This window comes from Schistocerca cancellata, unplaced genomic scaffold, assembly GCF_023864275.1.
Source record: "Schistocerca cancellata isolate TAMUIC-IGC-003103 unplaced genomic scaffold, iqSchCanc2.1 HiC_scaffold_434, whole genome shotgun sequence".
In the NCBI taxonomy this organism is placed as follows: domain Eukaryota; kingdom Metazoa; phylum Arthropoda; class Insecta; order Orthoptera; family Acrididae; genus Schistocerca; species Schistocerca cancellata.
In genome coordinates, this window is record NW_026046451.1 from 25658 (window position 1) to 38778 (window position 13121).

At 54.5% G+C, this 13121-nt stretch overlaps 17 non-coding genes across 17 annotated transcripts; all 17 read right to left on the reverse strand.

The window, feature by feature from the left end:
* Positions 1 to 4913: 4913 nt before the first annotated feature.
* Trnae-cuc (transfer RNA glutamic acid (anticodon CUC)) lies at positions 4914 to 4985 on the reverse strand. Its single transcript has one exon. It is a non-coding gene; the product is annotated as a tRNA-Glu (tRNA).
* Positions 4986 to 5429: 444 nt separating this feature from the next.
* Trnal-uag (transfer RNA leucine (anticodon UAG)) lies at positions 5430 to 5511 on the reverse strand. Its single transcript has one exon. It is a non-coding gene; the product is annotated as a tRNA-Leu (tRNA).
* Positions 5512 to 5950: 439 nt separating this feature from the next.
* Positions 5951 to 6022, reverse strand: Trnah-gug (transfer RNA histidin (anticodon GUG)). Its single transcript has one exon. It is a non-coding gene; the product is annotated as a tRNA-His (tRNA).
* Positions 6023 to 6396: 374 nt separating this feature from the next.
* On the reverse strand, positions 6397 to 6468 carry Trnae-cuc (transfer RNA glutamic acid (anticodon CUC)). The gene has a single exon. It is a non-coding gene; the product is annotated as a tRNA-Glu (tRNA).
* A 444-nt stretch (positions 6469 to 6912) lies between these two features.
* On the reverse strand, positions 6913 to 6994 carry Trnal-uag (transfer RNA leucine (anticodon UAG)). The gene has a single exon. It is a non-coding gene; the product is annotated as a tRNA-Leu (tRNA).
* A 439-nt stretch (positions 6995 to 7433) lies between these two features.
* Positions 7434 to 7505, reverse strand: Trnah-gug (transfer RNA histidin (anticodon GUG)). The gene has a single exon. It is a non-coding gene; the product is annotated as a tRNA-His (tRNA).
* Positions 7506 to 7879: 374 nt separating this feature from the next.
* Trnae-cuc (transfer RNA glutamic acid (anticodon CUC)) lies at positions 7880 to 7951 on the reverse strand. The gene has a single exon. It is a non-coding gene; the product is annotated as a tRNA-Glu (tRNA).
* Positions 7952 to 8395: 444 nt separating this feature from the next.
* Trnal-uag (transfer RNA leucine (anticodon UAG)) lies at positions 8396 to 8477 on the reverse strand. The gene has a single exon. It is a non-coding gene; the product is annotated as a tRNA-Leu (tRNA).
* A 439-nt stretch (positions 8478 to 8916) lies between these two features.
* On the reverse strand, positions 8917 to 8988 carry Trnah-gug (transfer RNA histidin (anticodon GUG)). Its single transcript has one exon. It is a non-coding gene; the product is annotated as a tRNA-His (tRNA).
* A 374-nt stretch (positions 8989 to 9362) lies between these two features.
* Positions 9363 to 9434, reverse strand: Trnae-cuc (transfer RNA glutamic acid (anticodon CUC)). Its single transcript has one exon. It is a non-coding gene; the product is annotated as a tRNA-Glu (tRNA).
* A 444-nt stretch (positions 9435 to 9878) lies between these two features.
* Positions 9879 to 9960, reverse strand: Trnal-uag (transfer RNA leucine (anticodon UAG)). The gene has a single exon. It is a non-coding gene; the product is annotated as a tRNA-Leu (tRNA).
* Positions 9961 to 10399: 439 nt separating this feature from the next.
* Positions 10400 to 10471, reverse strand: Trnah-gug (transfer RNA histidin (anticodon GUG)). The gene has a single exon. It is a non-coding gene; the product is annotated as a tRNA-His (tRNA).
* A 374-nt stretch (positions 10472 to 10845) lies between these two features.
* Positions 10846 to 10917, reverse strand: Trnae-cuc (transfer RNA glutamic acid (anticodon CUC)). Its single transcript has one exon. It is a non-coding gene; the product is annotated as a tRNA-Glu (tRNA).
* Positions 10918 to 11361: 444 nt separating this feature from the next.
* On the reverse strand, positions 11362 to 11443 carry Trnal-uag (transfer RNA leucine (anticodon UAG)). Its single transcript has one exon. It is a non-coding gene; the product is annotated as a tRNA-Leu (tRNA).
* Positions 11444 to 11882: 439 nt separating this feature from the next.
* Positions 11883 to 11954, reverse strand: Trnah-gug (transfer RNA histidin (anticodon GUG)). The gene has a single exon. It is a non-coding gene; the product is annotated as a tRNA-His (tRNA).
* A 374-nt stretch (positions 11955 to 12328) lies between these two features.
* On the reverse strand, positions 12329 to 12400 carry Trnae-cuc (transfer RNA glutamic acid (anticodon CUC)). The gene has a single exon. It is a non-coding gene; the product is annotated as a tRNA-Glu (tRNA).
* Positions 12401 to 12844: 444 nt separating this feature from the next.
* Trnal-uag (transfer RNA leucine (anticodon UAG)) lies at positions 12845 to 12926 on the reverse strand. The gene has a single exon. It is a non-coding gene; the product is annotated as a tRNA-Leu (tRNA).
* Between the last annotated feature and the right edge of the window lie 195 nt (positions 12927 to 13121).

Genomic DNA, 13121 nt, shown 5'->3' on the forward strand with positions numbered 1-13121 from the left:
GAGCTTAGAACATGGGCAGCATAAGCGGCCAGCAAACGTTGGCGCCGGAACCGCAGTGGAGGGACACCTGCCTCCACGAGTAAGCTGTCCACAGGGCTGGTGCGGAAAGCACCAGTGGCAAGGCGTATCCCGCTGTGGAGGATTGGGTCCAGCACCCGCAACGCAGACGGGGATGCTGAGCCATATGCCAGGCACCCATAATCCAGACGGGACTGGATTAACGCCTGGTAGAGCCGTAACAGGGTAGAGCGGTCGGCTCCCCAGCGGGTGTGGCTCAAGCATCTCAGAGCGTTTAGATGCCGCCAACACGTCTGTTTAAGCTGCTGGATATGAGGCAGCCACGTCAACCGGGCATCAAAAACCACCCCCAAAAACCTGTGGGTCTCCACCACAGCAAGGAGTTCGTCGGCAAGATAAAGCCGCGGCTCAGGATGGACTGTTCGGCGCCGGCAGAAATGTATAACGCGGGTCTTGGCTGCCGAAAACTGAAACCCATGCGCTACAGCCCAAGACTGCGCCTTACGGATAGCGCCCTGAAGCTGACGTTCAACAGCGGCAATGCCAGTAGAGCTGTAATAAAGGCAGAAGTCGTCAGCATACAGGGAAGCGGAGACAGAATTTCCCACGGCCGCAGCAAGCCCGTTAATGGCTATTAAAAACAGACAGACACTTAAAACAGAGCCCTGTGGCACACCGTTCTCCTGGACGTGGGAGGAACTATACGAGGCCGCGACTTGCACGCGGAAGGTACGACACGACAGAAAATTGCGGATAAAAATCGGCAGAGGACCCCGAAGACCCCATCCATGGAGCGTAGAAAGAATGTGATGACGCCACGTCGTATCGTACGCCTTCCGCATGTCGAAAAAGACAGCGACCAGGTGCTGACGGCGGGAAAAGGCAGTACGGATGGCCGACTCCAGGCTCACCAGATTGTCGGCGGCGGAGCGGCCTTTACGGAACCCACCCTGAGATGGAGCCAGAAGGCCTCGAGACTCCAGTACCCAATGCAAGCGCCGGCTCACCATCCGTTCAAGCAACTTGCAAAGAACGTTGGTGAGGCTAATGGGACGGTAGCTGTCCACCTCCAGAGGGTGCTTTCCAGGTTTCAAAACGGGGATGACAATGCCTTCCCGCCATTGCGACGGAAACTCCCCCTCGACCCAAAGACGGTTGTAAAGATCGAGAAGGCGCCGCTGGCAGTCCACTGAAAGGTGTTTCAGCATCTGACAGTGGATGCCATCTGGCCCAGGAGCGGTATCAGGGCAAGCAGCGAGGGCACTGCGAAATTCCCACTCACTAAATGGAGCATTGTAAGATTCCGGGTGGTTGGTGCGAAACGAAAGGCTCCGACGTTCCATCCGCTCTTTAATGGAGCGGAAGGCCTGGGGGTAATTCGCAGAAGCGGAACTCATAGCAAAATGCTCTGCTAAGCGATTGGCAATGACGTCGGAGTCAGTACAAACTGCTCCATTCAGTGAGAGCGCAGGGACGCTGGCAGGTGGCCGATAGCCGTAGACGCGTCGAATCTTGGCCCAGACCTGCGAAGGAGTGACATGGAGGCCAATGGTGGACACATACCGCTCCCAGCACTCCTTCTTGCCTTGGCGGATAAGGAGGCGGGCCCGCGCACGCAGCCGTTTGAAGGCGATAAGGTGGTCGAGGGAGGGGTGTCGCTTGTGACGCTGGAGCGCCCGCCGGCGATCTTTAATCGCTTCAGCGATCTCAGGCGACCACCAAGGCACAGCCTTCCGCCGAGGGGACCCACAGGAATGGGGAATGGCAGATTCGGCGGCAGTAACGATGCCGGTGGTGACCGATTGAACCACCGCATCAATGTCATCGGTAGAGAGAGGCTCAAAAGCGGCAGTGGAGGAGAACAAGTCCCAGTCAGCCTTATTCATAGCCCATCTGCTAGGGTGCCCAGAAGAGGGGCGCTGTGGTAGTGACAAAAAGATCGGAAAATGGTCACTACCACACAGGTCGTCATGCACACTCCATTGGACAGACGGTAAGAGGCTATGGCTACAGATTGAAAGGTCAATGGCGGAGTAGGTGCCATGCGCCACACTGAAGTGTGTGAAGGCACCATCATTTAACAGCGAGAGATCGAGCTGCGACAATAAATGCTCAATGATGGCGCCTCGACCTGTTGCCACTGACCCACCCCACAGAGGGTTATGAGCGTTGAAGTCGCCCAATAGCAAGAAAGGTGGCGGCAATTGGGCGACCAGTGCAGCCAGGACATGCTGCGAGACATCACCATCCGGTGGAATGTAAAGACTGCAGACGGTAACAGCCTGTGGCGTCCACACACGTACAGCGACAGCCTCTAAAGGCGTCTGGAGAGGGACAGACTCGCTGTGCAGAGTGTGAAGGATATAAATGCAGACGCCACCAGACACCCTTTCATAAGCTGCTCGGTTCTTGTAATAACCCCGATAGCCACGGAGGGCGGGGGTTCGCATCGCCGGAAACCAAGTTTCCTGCAGAGCAATGCAGAAGAAAGGGCGAAGGCTGAGAAGTTGGCGGAGCTCAGCTAGATGGTGGAAGAAACCGCTGCAGTTCCACTGGAGGATGGTATTAGCCATGGATGGGAAAGGCGTGAAGGGACTGGGGAGGCAGATTACGCCTCCGGGGCCCCTGCTGCTACTGAGTCACCACCGGGACAACAGCTATCTACTGCATCCGAGGGACTGGCGAGATCCATGTCCTCAGCGGACGCCAGGATCTCCACCTCATCCTCGGACGCAGAGGGAGAAGGTTGCGGTGGGACAGGTGCCACCGCAATTTCAGGATGCTTGGGAGCCTTTTTCTTTGACTGCTTTGCGCGCTGAGCCTTAGGTGGTTCTGGCTGGGAGGGCCTCACTGGGTCAGTCTCTGGGACTGAAGACGACCGTGACGCCCTACGACCAGCGACCGGTGATTGTTTGACAACCTTGCGGGTGTCCACTTTGGCACGGGGCAAAGCCTGGGATGGGAGGGCCCCAAGGGACCCCTTCCGAGCGAGAGGAGCCGAAGAAGGCTCACGCTTCTCCGGCTGTGAAGGGGGAACAGATGTCCCCGGTGGTTGGGGTGGTGTTGCTCCTGAAGTAGATGGAGCAGGAGCAACAGGGAGTGAAGTGCCCCCCACAACCAAGGGGGCCGGTGAATGCTGACCGAGCTGAGAACGAACTGGTGTTGCAGCAGCGGCATAACTAGTTGGCATTGGCACAGGATGTAGCCGCTCAAATTTCCGCCTTGCCTCGGTGTAGGACAGGCGGTCCAGGGTCTTATATTCCATTATCTTCCGTTCCTTCTGAAAGATCCTACAGTCCGGCGAGCAGGGGGAATGGTGTTCTCCGCAGTTAACACAGATAGGAGGCGGGGCACATGGAGTATCAGGATGCGAAGGACGTCCACAATCCCGACACGTGATGCTGGAAGTACAGCGAGATGACATGTGCCCGAACTTCCAGCATTTAAAACACCGCATCGGAGGAGGGATATATGGCTTCACATCACAACGGTAAACCATCACCTTAACCTTTTCGGGTAAGACATCACCCTCAAAGGCCAAGATGAAGGCACCGGTGGCTACCTGATTATCCCTCGGACCCCGATGGACGCGCCGGACGAAGTGAACACCTCGTCGTTCGAGGTTGGCGCGTAATTCATCGTCGGACTGCAGAAGAAGATCCCTGTGGAATATTATACCCTGGACCATGTTCAGGCTCTTATGCGGCGTGATGTTAACTGAAACATCCCCCAACTTGTCACAATTGAGCAACCTCCGTGACTGGGCAGAGGATGCCGTTTTGATGAGCACAGAACCAGAGCGCATCTTGGACAAGCCCTCCACCTCCCCGAACTTGTCCTCTAAATGCTCCACAAAAAACTGGGGCTTGGTTGACATAAACGATTCCCCATCAACTCGCGTACACACAAGGAACCGGGGTGAATAGTCTCCACTGCCTTCTTTTGCCATACGTTCCTCCCATGGAGTGGCCAGGGAGGGAAATGATCGTGGATCGTATTTCCTGCCGTTGAGGTTAGACCTCGATCGCTTAGAGACTGCTGGTGGTGGCCCACCAGCGAGAGATGATGTACCACGCTTCATTGCGGGTCATCCGCCCTGATGCCACCTACTCCGACCAAGGGCCCTCCCCACGGGCGCCACCCAGCCACAGCAAAGGCCACCTGGCAGGATGTCCATTGCCGGGAGTCCCGATGCCCCAGGGAGATGGGCATCTACTCCTTGGCATACGTGGGGAGTGAACGGCGCAGGCATCAGTAGAGCGATCCCTGTGTTGTCAGGGGGCTACAACCAAGAGGGTACATGGCGACCCCACCACAACGGACTGGCTACCGTGCTGGATCTTAGGTGCAAAAATGGCCAAGGTCGTCGTCGCAGGTAAAAGAAACACTGCAGAGTGCAGCGTGGTAATCGCCCATGAGATCGAAAACGAGCGGGACACCATCGCAACGACGAGAAAGACGGCAATAGGTCTAATTGCACGAAGGATACAGTGCACCATGTAAGGTGCCCTTCCCCAATTGGCTCGCTCTTCGGAATAATTTGGATAGATGGAGGTCAAACCCGAGAGGGGACCATCACATAAGGCCGAAACGTTTGAGACTCCTTTTAGTCGCCTCTTACGACAGGCAGGAATACCGCGGGCCTATTCTAATCCCCGGACCCGCAGGGGGGTACAGTGGTTAGCTGCATTCACCTCCGTGGCAATGTCTTGCAGTCCTCCAAGCCTCTTGACTACAGACATGTGACTCGATAACAAGTGGACAGACACAGCATCTCTCTCGCCGTCGGGTGTTGCCACGAATCATACTTAACGTGGCTTTCTGCACGCGTCAGCGTAGCGTCAGTCGAGCAAAGTCGAGACAAGTCGCATAAGAGGAGCAACAAAAACGCGCATTTCCGGTACCGGGAATCGAACCCGGGCCTCCTGGGTGAGAGCCAGGTATCCTAGCCACTAGACTACACCGGATTACAACGCCAGTGCTCCTCCAGCGAACGCAGCAACCACCCACGATTAACTGACGACAACTGTAAAAAATCCACTCTCGCACGCTGTAGAGCGGCATGCTCTGGACGCATATCGTGGAGACGAACGCCAGCAGTGATGAGAGCAAAAGGCGCCTACAAATCCTGCCGTTGCACCACGTACTGTTCTACGACACTTCACGAAGCAGACGCTCACGCCTTGTTGTGCTGTTTCCTTTGCGGGCAATGAGTGCATGTGACTTCGATGCAGGAAACATTACACGTTTGGCAGCAGTGGGATTCGAACCCACGCCTCCGAAGAGACTTGTGCCTGAAACCAGCGCCTGAGACCGCTCGGCCACGCTACCTACGCAACACGCGCGTCACATGAGCTGCGACCTACTCCACGAGAACACACAGCAACGGCACAAAAATGAGACGCCAAAATTGGCAACGGTGGGATTCGAACCCACGCCTCAGAAAAGACTGGTGCCTAAAACCAGCGCCTTAGACCGCTCGGCCACGTTACCCTTGCAAGAGCGGCGGCAAAACGTTCCCTTTGTACTACAAAGATCACTTCGAAATGGAAGTATCTTGGCAATCGCCGTGCCATGTATTTTCACTGCTCTCCCACTGGAAGCGTCTCTTTAGGCCACCCACAACAAGAAAATGCCGTGCCCGCCATATGGTAGCGACGCCACTTGTCTGTAGCTGTCGTAGTTAAGGAGACAGCATCAAGAGACGTTTTCGTGCCGTGACCAGGTTTCGAACCTGGGCTTTCCGTAACCACTAAAGTATCGTAGCTGTACCTGTCAGGCGGAGCTAGAATGCTCCATGTAACAAACATATGTGAGCTCAAGTACAAACTGCGGCCTGCGGAACACGAGTGAAAAACCAAGAAAGCACTGTGATTTCGAGTACTCGTGCACTATCGTCAATGCAACGGCAGCAAGGAAAAACTTTCAAAATTGCCGTGACCAGGATTCGAACCTGGGTTATTGCGGCCACAACGCAATGTCCTAACCACTAGACGATCACGGCCACGGAGGCGCCCCCGAAAGCAGCTGGCTGGAATGCAAGTGTCGATACACAGCAAAGCCTAGGCCAAGGTGTACGCCACAGCAGTGGCAGACACGGTCTCCATCACATGCATACGAGCAGATGAACGTGCCTGCGCTGTCGGGACACTAACTACAGTGGTTAGCTGCATTCACCTCCGTGGCAATGTCTTGCAGTCCTCCAAGCCTCTTGACTACAGACATGTGACTCGATAACAAGTGGACAGACACAGCATCTCTCTCGCCGTCGGGTGTTGCCACGAATCATACTTAACGTGGCTTTCTGCACGCGTCAGCGTAGCGTCAGTCGAGCAAAGTCGAGACAAGTCGCATAAGAGGAGCAACAAAAACGCGCATTTCCGGTACCGGGAATCGAACCCGGGCCTCCTGGGTGAGAGCCAGGTATCCTAGCCACTAGACTACACCGGATTACAACGCCAGTGCTCCTCCAGCGAACGCAGCAACCACCCACGATTAACTGACGACAACTGTAAAAAATCCACTCTCGCACGCTATAGAGCGGCATGCTCTGGACGCATATCGTGGAGACGAACGCCAGCAGTGATGAGAGCAAAAGGCGCCTACAAATCCTGCCGTTGCACCACGTACTGTTCTACGACACTTCACGAAGCAGACGCTCACGCCTTGTTGTGCTGTTTCCTTTGCGGGCAATGAGTGCATGTGACTTCGATGCAGGAAACATTACACGTTTGGCAGCAGTGGGATTCGAACCCACGCCTCCGAAGAGACTTGTGCCTGAAACCAGCGCCTGAGACCGCTCGGCCACGCTACCTACGCAACACGCGCGTCACATGAGCTGCGTCCTACTCCACGAGAACACACAGCAACGGCACAAAAATGAGACGCCAAAATTGGCAACGGTGGGATTCGAACCCACGCCTCAGAAGAGACTGGTGCCTAAAACCAGCGCCTTAGACCGCTCGGCCACGTTACCCTTGCAAGAGCGGCGGCAAAACGTTTCCTTTGTACTACAAAGATCACTTCGAAATGGAAGTATCTTGGCAATCGCCGTGCCATGTATTTTCACTGCTCTCCCACTGGAAGCGTCTCTTTAGGCCACCCACAACAAGAAAATGCCGTGCCCGCCATATGGTAGCGACGCCACTTGTCTGTAGCTGTCGTAGTTAAGGAGACAGCATCAAGAGACGTTTTCGTGCCGTGACCAGGTTTCGAACCTGGGCTTTCCGTAACCACTAAAGTATCGTAGCTGTACCTGTCAGGCGGAGCTAGAATGCTCCATGTAACAAACATATGTGAGCTCAAGTACAAACTGCGGCCTGCGGAACACGAGTGAAAAACCAAGAAAGCACTGTGATTTCGAGTACTCGTGCACTATCGTCAATGCAACGGCAGCAAGGAAAAACTTTCAAAATTGCCGTGACCAGGATTCGAACCTGGGTTATTGCGGCCACAACGCAATGTCCTAACCACTAGACGATCACGGCCACGGAGGCGCCCCCGAAAGCAGCTGGCTGGAATGCAAGTGTCGATACACAGCAAAGCCTAGGCCAAGGTGTACGCCACAGCAGTGGCAGACACGGTCTCCATCACATGCATACGAGCAGATGAACGTGCCTGCGCTGTCGGGACACTAACTACAGTGGTTAGCTGCATTCACCTCCGTGGCAATGTCTTGCAGTCCTCCAAGCCTCTTGACTACAGACATGTGACTCGATAACAAGTGGACAGACACAGCATCTCTCTCGCCGTCGGGTGTTGCCACGAATCATACTTAACGTGGCTTTCTGCACGCGTCAGCGTAGCGTCAGTCGAGCAAAGTCGAGACAAGTCGCATAAGAGGAGCAACAAAAACGCGCATTTCCGGTACCGGGAATCGAACCCGGGCCTCCTGGGTGAGAGCCAGGTATCCTAGCCACTAGACTACACCGGATTACAACGCCAGTGCTCCTCCAGCGAACGCAGCAACCACCCACGATTAACTGACGACAACTGTAAAAAATCCACTCTCGCACGCTATAGAGCGGCATGCTCTGGACGCATATCGTGGAGACGAACGCCAGCAGTGATGAGAGCAAAAGGCGCCTACAAATCCTGCCGTTGCACCACGTACTGTTCTACGACACTTCACGAAGCAGACGCTCACGCCTTGTTGTGCTGTTTCCTTTGCGGGCAATGAGTGCATGTGACTTCGATGCAGGAAACATTACACGTTTGGCAGCAGTGGGATTCGAACCCACGCCTCCGAAGAGACTTGTGCCTGAAACCAGCGCCTGAGACCGCTCGGCCACGCTACCTACGCAACACGCGCGTCACATGAGCTGCGACCTACTCCACGAGAACACACAGCAACGGCACAAAAATGAGACGCCAAAATTGGCAACGGTGGGATTCGAACCCACGCCTCAGAAGAGACTGGTGCCTAAAACCAGCGCCTTAGACCGCTCGGCCACGTTACCCTTGCAAGAGCGGCGGCAAAACGTTCCCTTTGTACTACAAAGATCACTTCGAAATGGAAGTATCTTGGCAATCGCCGTGCCATGTATTTTCACTGCTCTCCCACTGGAAGCGTCTCTTTAGGCCACCCACAACAAGAAAATGCCGTGCCCGCCATATGGTAGCGACGCCACTTGTCTGTAGCTGTCGTAGTTAAGGAGACAGCATCAAGAGACGTTTTCGTGCCGTGACCAGGTTTCGAACCTGGGCTTTCCGTAACCACTAAAGTATCGTAGCTGTACCTGTCAGGCGGAGCTAGAATGCTCCATGTAACAAACATATGTGAGCTCAAGTACAAACTGCGGCCTGCGGAACACGAGTGAAAAACCAAGAAAGCACTGTGATTTCGAGTACTCGTGCACTATCGTCAATGCAACGGCAGCAAGGAAAAACTTTCAAAATTGCCGTGACCAGGATTCGAACCTGGGTTATTGCGGCCACAACGCAATGTCCTAACCACTAGACGATCACGGCCACGGAGGCGCCCCCGAAAGCAGCTGGCTGGAATGCAAGTGTCGATACACAGCAAAGCCTAGGCCAAGGTGTACGCCACAGCAGTGGCAGACACGGTCTCCATCACATGCATACGAGCAGATGAACGTGCCTGCGCTGTCGGGACACTAACTACAGTGGTTAGCTGCATTCACCTCCGTGGCAATGTCTTGCAGTCCTCCAAGCCTCTTGACTACAGACATGTGACTCGATAACAAGTGGACAGACACAGCATCTCTCTCGCCGTCGGGTGTTGCCACGAATCATACTTAACGTGGCTTTCTGCACGCGTCAGCGTAGCGTCAGTCGAGCAAAGTCGAGACAAGTCGCATAAGAGGAGCAACAAAAACGCGCATTTCCGGTACCGGGAATCGAACCCGGGCCTCCTGGGTGAGAGCCAGGTATCCTAGCCACTAGACTACACCGGATTACAACGCCAGTGCTCCTCCAGCGAACGCAGCAACCACCCACGATTAACTGACGACAACTGTAAAAAATCCACTCTCGCACGCTGTAGAGCGGCATGCTCTGGACGCATATCGTGGAGACGAACGCCAGCAGTGATGAGAGCAAAAGGCGCCTACAAATCCTGCCGTTGCACCACGTACTGTTCTACGACACTTCACGAAGCAGACGCTCACGCCTTGTTGTGCTGTTTCCTTTGCGGGCAATGAGTGCATGTGACTTCGATGCAGGAAACATTACACGTTTGGCAGCAGTGGGATTCGAACCCACGCCTCCGAAGAGACTTGTGCCTGAAACCAGCGCCTGAGACCGCTCGGCCACGCTACCTACGCAACACGCGCGTCACATGAGCTGCGACCTACTCCACGAGAACACACAGCAACGGCACAAAAATGAGACGCCAAAATTGGCAACGGTGGGATTCGAACCCACGCCTCAGAAAAGACTGGTGCCTAAAACCAGCGCCTTAGACCGCTCGGCCACGTTACCCTTGCAAGAGCGGCGGCAAAACGTTCCCTTTGTACTACAAAGATCACTTCGAAATGGAAGTATCTTGGCAATCGCCGTGCCATGTATTTTCACTGCTCTCCCACTGGAAGCGTCTCTTTAGGCCACCCACAACAAGAAAATGCCGTGCCCGCCATATGGTAGCGACGCCACTTGTCTGTAGCTGTCGTAGTTAAGGAGACAGCATCAAGAGACGTTTTCGTGCCGTGACCAGGTTTCGAACCTGGGCTTTCCGTAACCACTAAAGTATCGTAGCTGTACCTGTCAGGCGGAGCTAGAATGCTCCATGTAACAAACATATGTGAGCTCAAGTACAAACTGCGGCCTGCGGAACACGAGTGAAAAACCAAGAAAGCACTGTGATTTCGAGTACTCGTGCACTATCGTCAATGCAACGGCAGCAAGGAAAAACTTTCAAAATTGCCGTGACCAGGATTCGAACCTGGGTTATTGCGGCCACAACGCAATGTCCTAACCACTAGACGATCACGGCCACGGAGGCGCCCCCGAAAGCAGCTGGCTGGAATGCAAGTGTCGATACACAGCAAAGCCTAGGCCAAGGTGTACGCCACAGCAGTGGCAGACACGGTCTCCATCACATGCATACGAGCAGATGAACGTGCCTGCGCTGTCGGGACACTAACTACAGTGGTTAGCTGCATTCACCTCCGTGGCAATGTCTTGCAGTCCTCCAAGCCTCTTGACTACAGACATGTGACTCGATAACAAGTGGACAGACACAGCATCTCTCTCGCCGTCGGGTGTTGCCACGAATCATACTTAACGTGGCTTTCTGCACGCGTCAGCGTAGCGTCAGTCGAGCAAAGTCGAGACAAGTCGCATAAGAGGAGCAACAAAAACGCGCATTTCCGGTACCGGGAATCGAACCCGGGCCTCCTGGGTGAGAGCCAGGTATCCTAGCCACTAGACTACACCGGATTACAACGCCAGTGCTCCTCCAGCGAACGCAGCAACCACCCACGATTAACTGACGACAACTGTAAAAAATCCACTCTCGCACGCTATAGAGCGGCATGCTCTGGACGCATATCGTGGAGACGAACGCCAGCAGTGATGAGAGCAAAAGGCGCCTACAAATCCTGCCGTTGCACCACGTACTGTTCTACGACACTTCACGAAGCAGACGCTCACGCCTTGTTGTGCTGTTTCCTTTGCGGGCAATGAGTGCATGTGACTTCGATGCAGGAAACATTACACGTTTGGCAGCAGTGGGATTCGAACCCACGCCTCCGAAGAGACTTGTGCCTGAAACCAGCGCCTGAGACCGCTCGGCCACGCTACCTACGCAACACGCGCGTCACATGAGCTGCGTCCTACTCCACGAGAACACACAGCAACGGCACAAAAATGAGACGCCAAAATTGGCAACGGTGGGATTCGAACCCACGCCTCAGAAGAGACTGGTGCCTAAAACCAGCGCCTTAGACCGCTCGGCCACGTTACCCTTGCAAGAGCGGCGGCAAAACGTTTCCTTTGTACTACAAAGATCACTTCGAAATGGAAGTATCTTGGCAATCGCCGTGCCATGTATTTTCACTGCTCTCCCACTGGAAGCGTCTCTTTAGGCCACCCACAACAAGAAAATGCCGTGCCCGCCATATGGTAGCGACGCCACTTGTCTGTAGCTGTCGTAGTTAAGGAGACAGCATCAAGAGACGTTTTCGTGCCGTGACCAGGTTTCGAACCTGGGCTTTCCGTAACCACTAAAGTATCGTAGCTGTACCTGTCAGGCGGAGCTAGAATGCTCCATGTAACAAACATATGTGAGCTCAAGTACAAACTGCGGCCTGCGGAACACGAGTGAAAAACCAAGAAAGCACTGTGATTTCGAGTACTCGTGCACTATCGTCAATGCAACGGCAGCAAGGAAAAACTTTCAAAATTGCCGTGACCAGGATTCGAACCTGGGTTATTGCGGCCACAACGCAATGTCCTAACCACTAGACGATCACGGCCACGGAGGCGCCCCCGAAAGCAGCTGGCTGGAATGCAAGTGTCGATACACAGCAAAGCCTAGGCCAAGGTGTACGCCACAGCAGTGGCAGACACGGTCTCCATCACATGCATACGAGCAGATGAACGTGCCTGCGCTGTCGGGACACTAACTACAGTGGTTAGCTGCATTCACCTCCGTGGCAATGTCTTGCAGTCCTCCAAGCCTCTTGACTACAGACATGTGACTCGATAACAAGTGGACAGACACAGCATCTCTCTCGCCGTCGGGTGTTGCCACGAATCATACTTAACGTGGCTTTCTGCACGCGTCAGCGTAGCGTCAGTCGAGCAAAGTCGAGACAAGTCGCATAAGAGGAGCAACAAAAACGCGCATTTCCGGTACCGGGAATCGAACCCGGGCCTCCTGGGTGAGAGCCAGGTATCCTAGCCACTAGACTACACCGGATTACAACGCCAGTGCTCCTCCAGCGAACGCAGCAACCACCCACGATTAACTGACGACAACTGTAAAAAATCCACTCTCGCACGCTATAGAGCGGCATGCTCTGGACGCATATCGTGGAGACGAACGCCAGCAGTGATGAGAGCAAAAGGCGCCTACAAATCCTGCCGTTGCACCACGTACTGTTCTACGACACTTCACGAAGCAGACGCTCACGCCTTGTTGTGCTGTTTCCTTTGCGGGCAATGAGTGCATGTGACTTCGATGCAGGAAACATTACACGTTTGGCAGCAGTGGGATTCGAACCCACGCCTCCGAAGAGACTTGTGCCTGAAACCAGCGCCTGAGACCGCTCGGCCACGCTACCTACGCAACACGCGCGTCACATGAGCTGCGTCCTACTCCACGAGAACACACAGCAACGGCACAAAAATGAGACGCCAAAATTGGCAACGGTGGGATTCGAACCCACGCCTCAGAAGAGACTGGTGCCTAAAACCAGCGCCTTAGACCGCTCGGCCACGTTACCCTTGCAAGAGCGGCGGCAAAACGTTTCCTTTGTACTACAAAGATCACTTCGAAATGGAAGTATCTTGGCAATCGCCGTGCCATGTATTTTCACTGCTCTCCCACTGGAAGCGTCTCTTTAGGCCACCCACAACAAGAAAATGCCGTGCCCGCCATATGGTAGCGACGCCACTTGTCTGTAGCTGTCGTAGTTAAG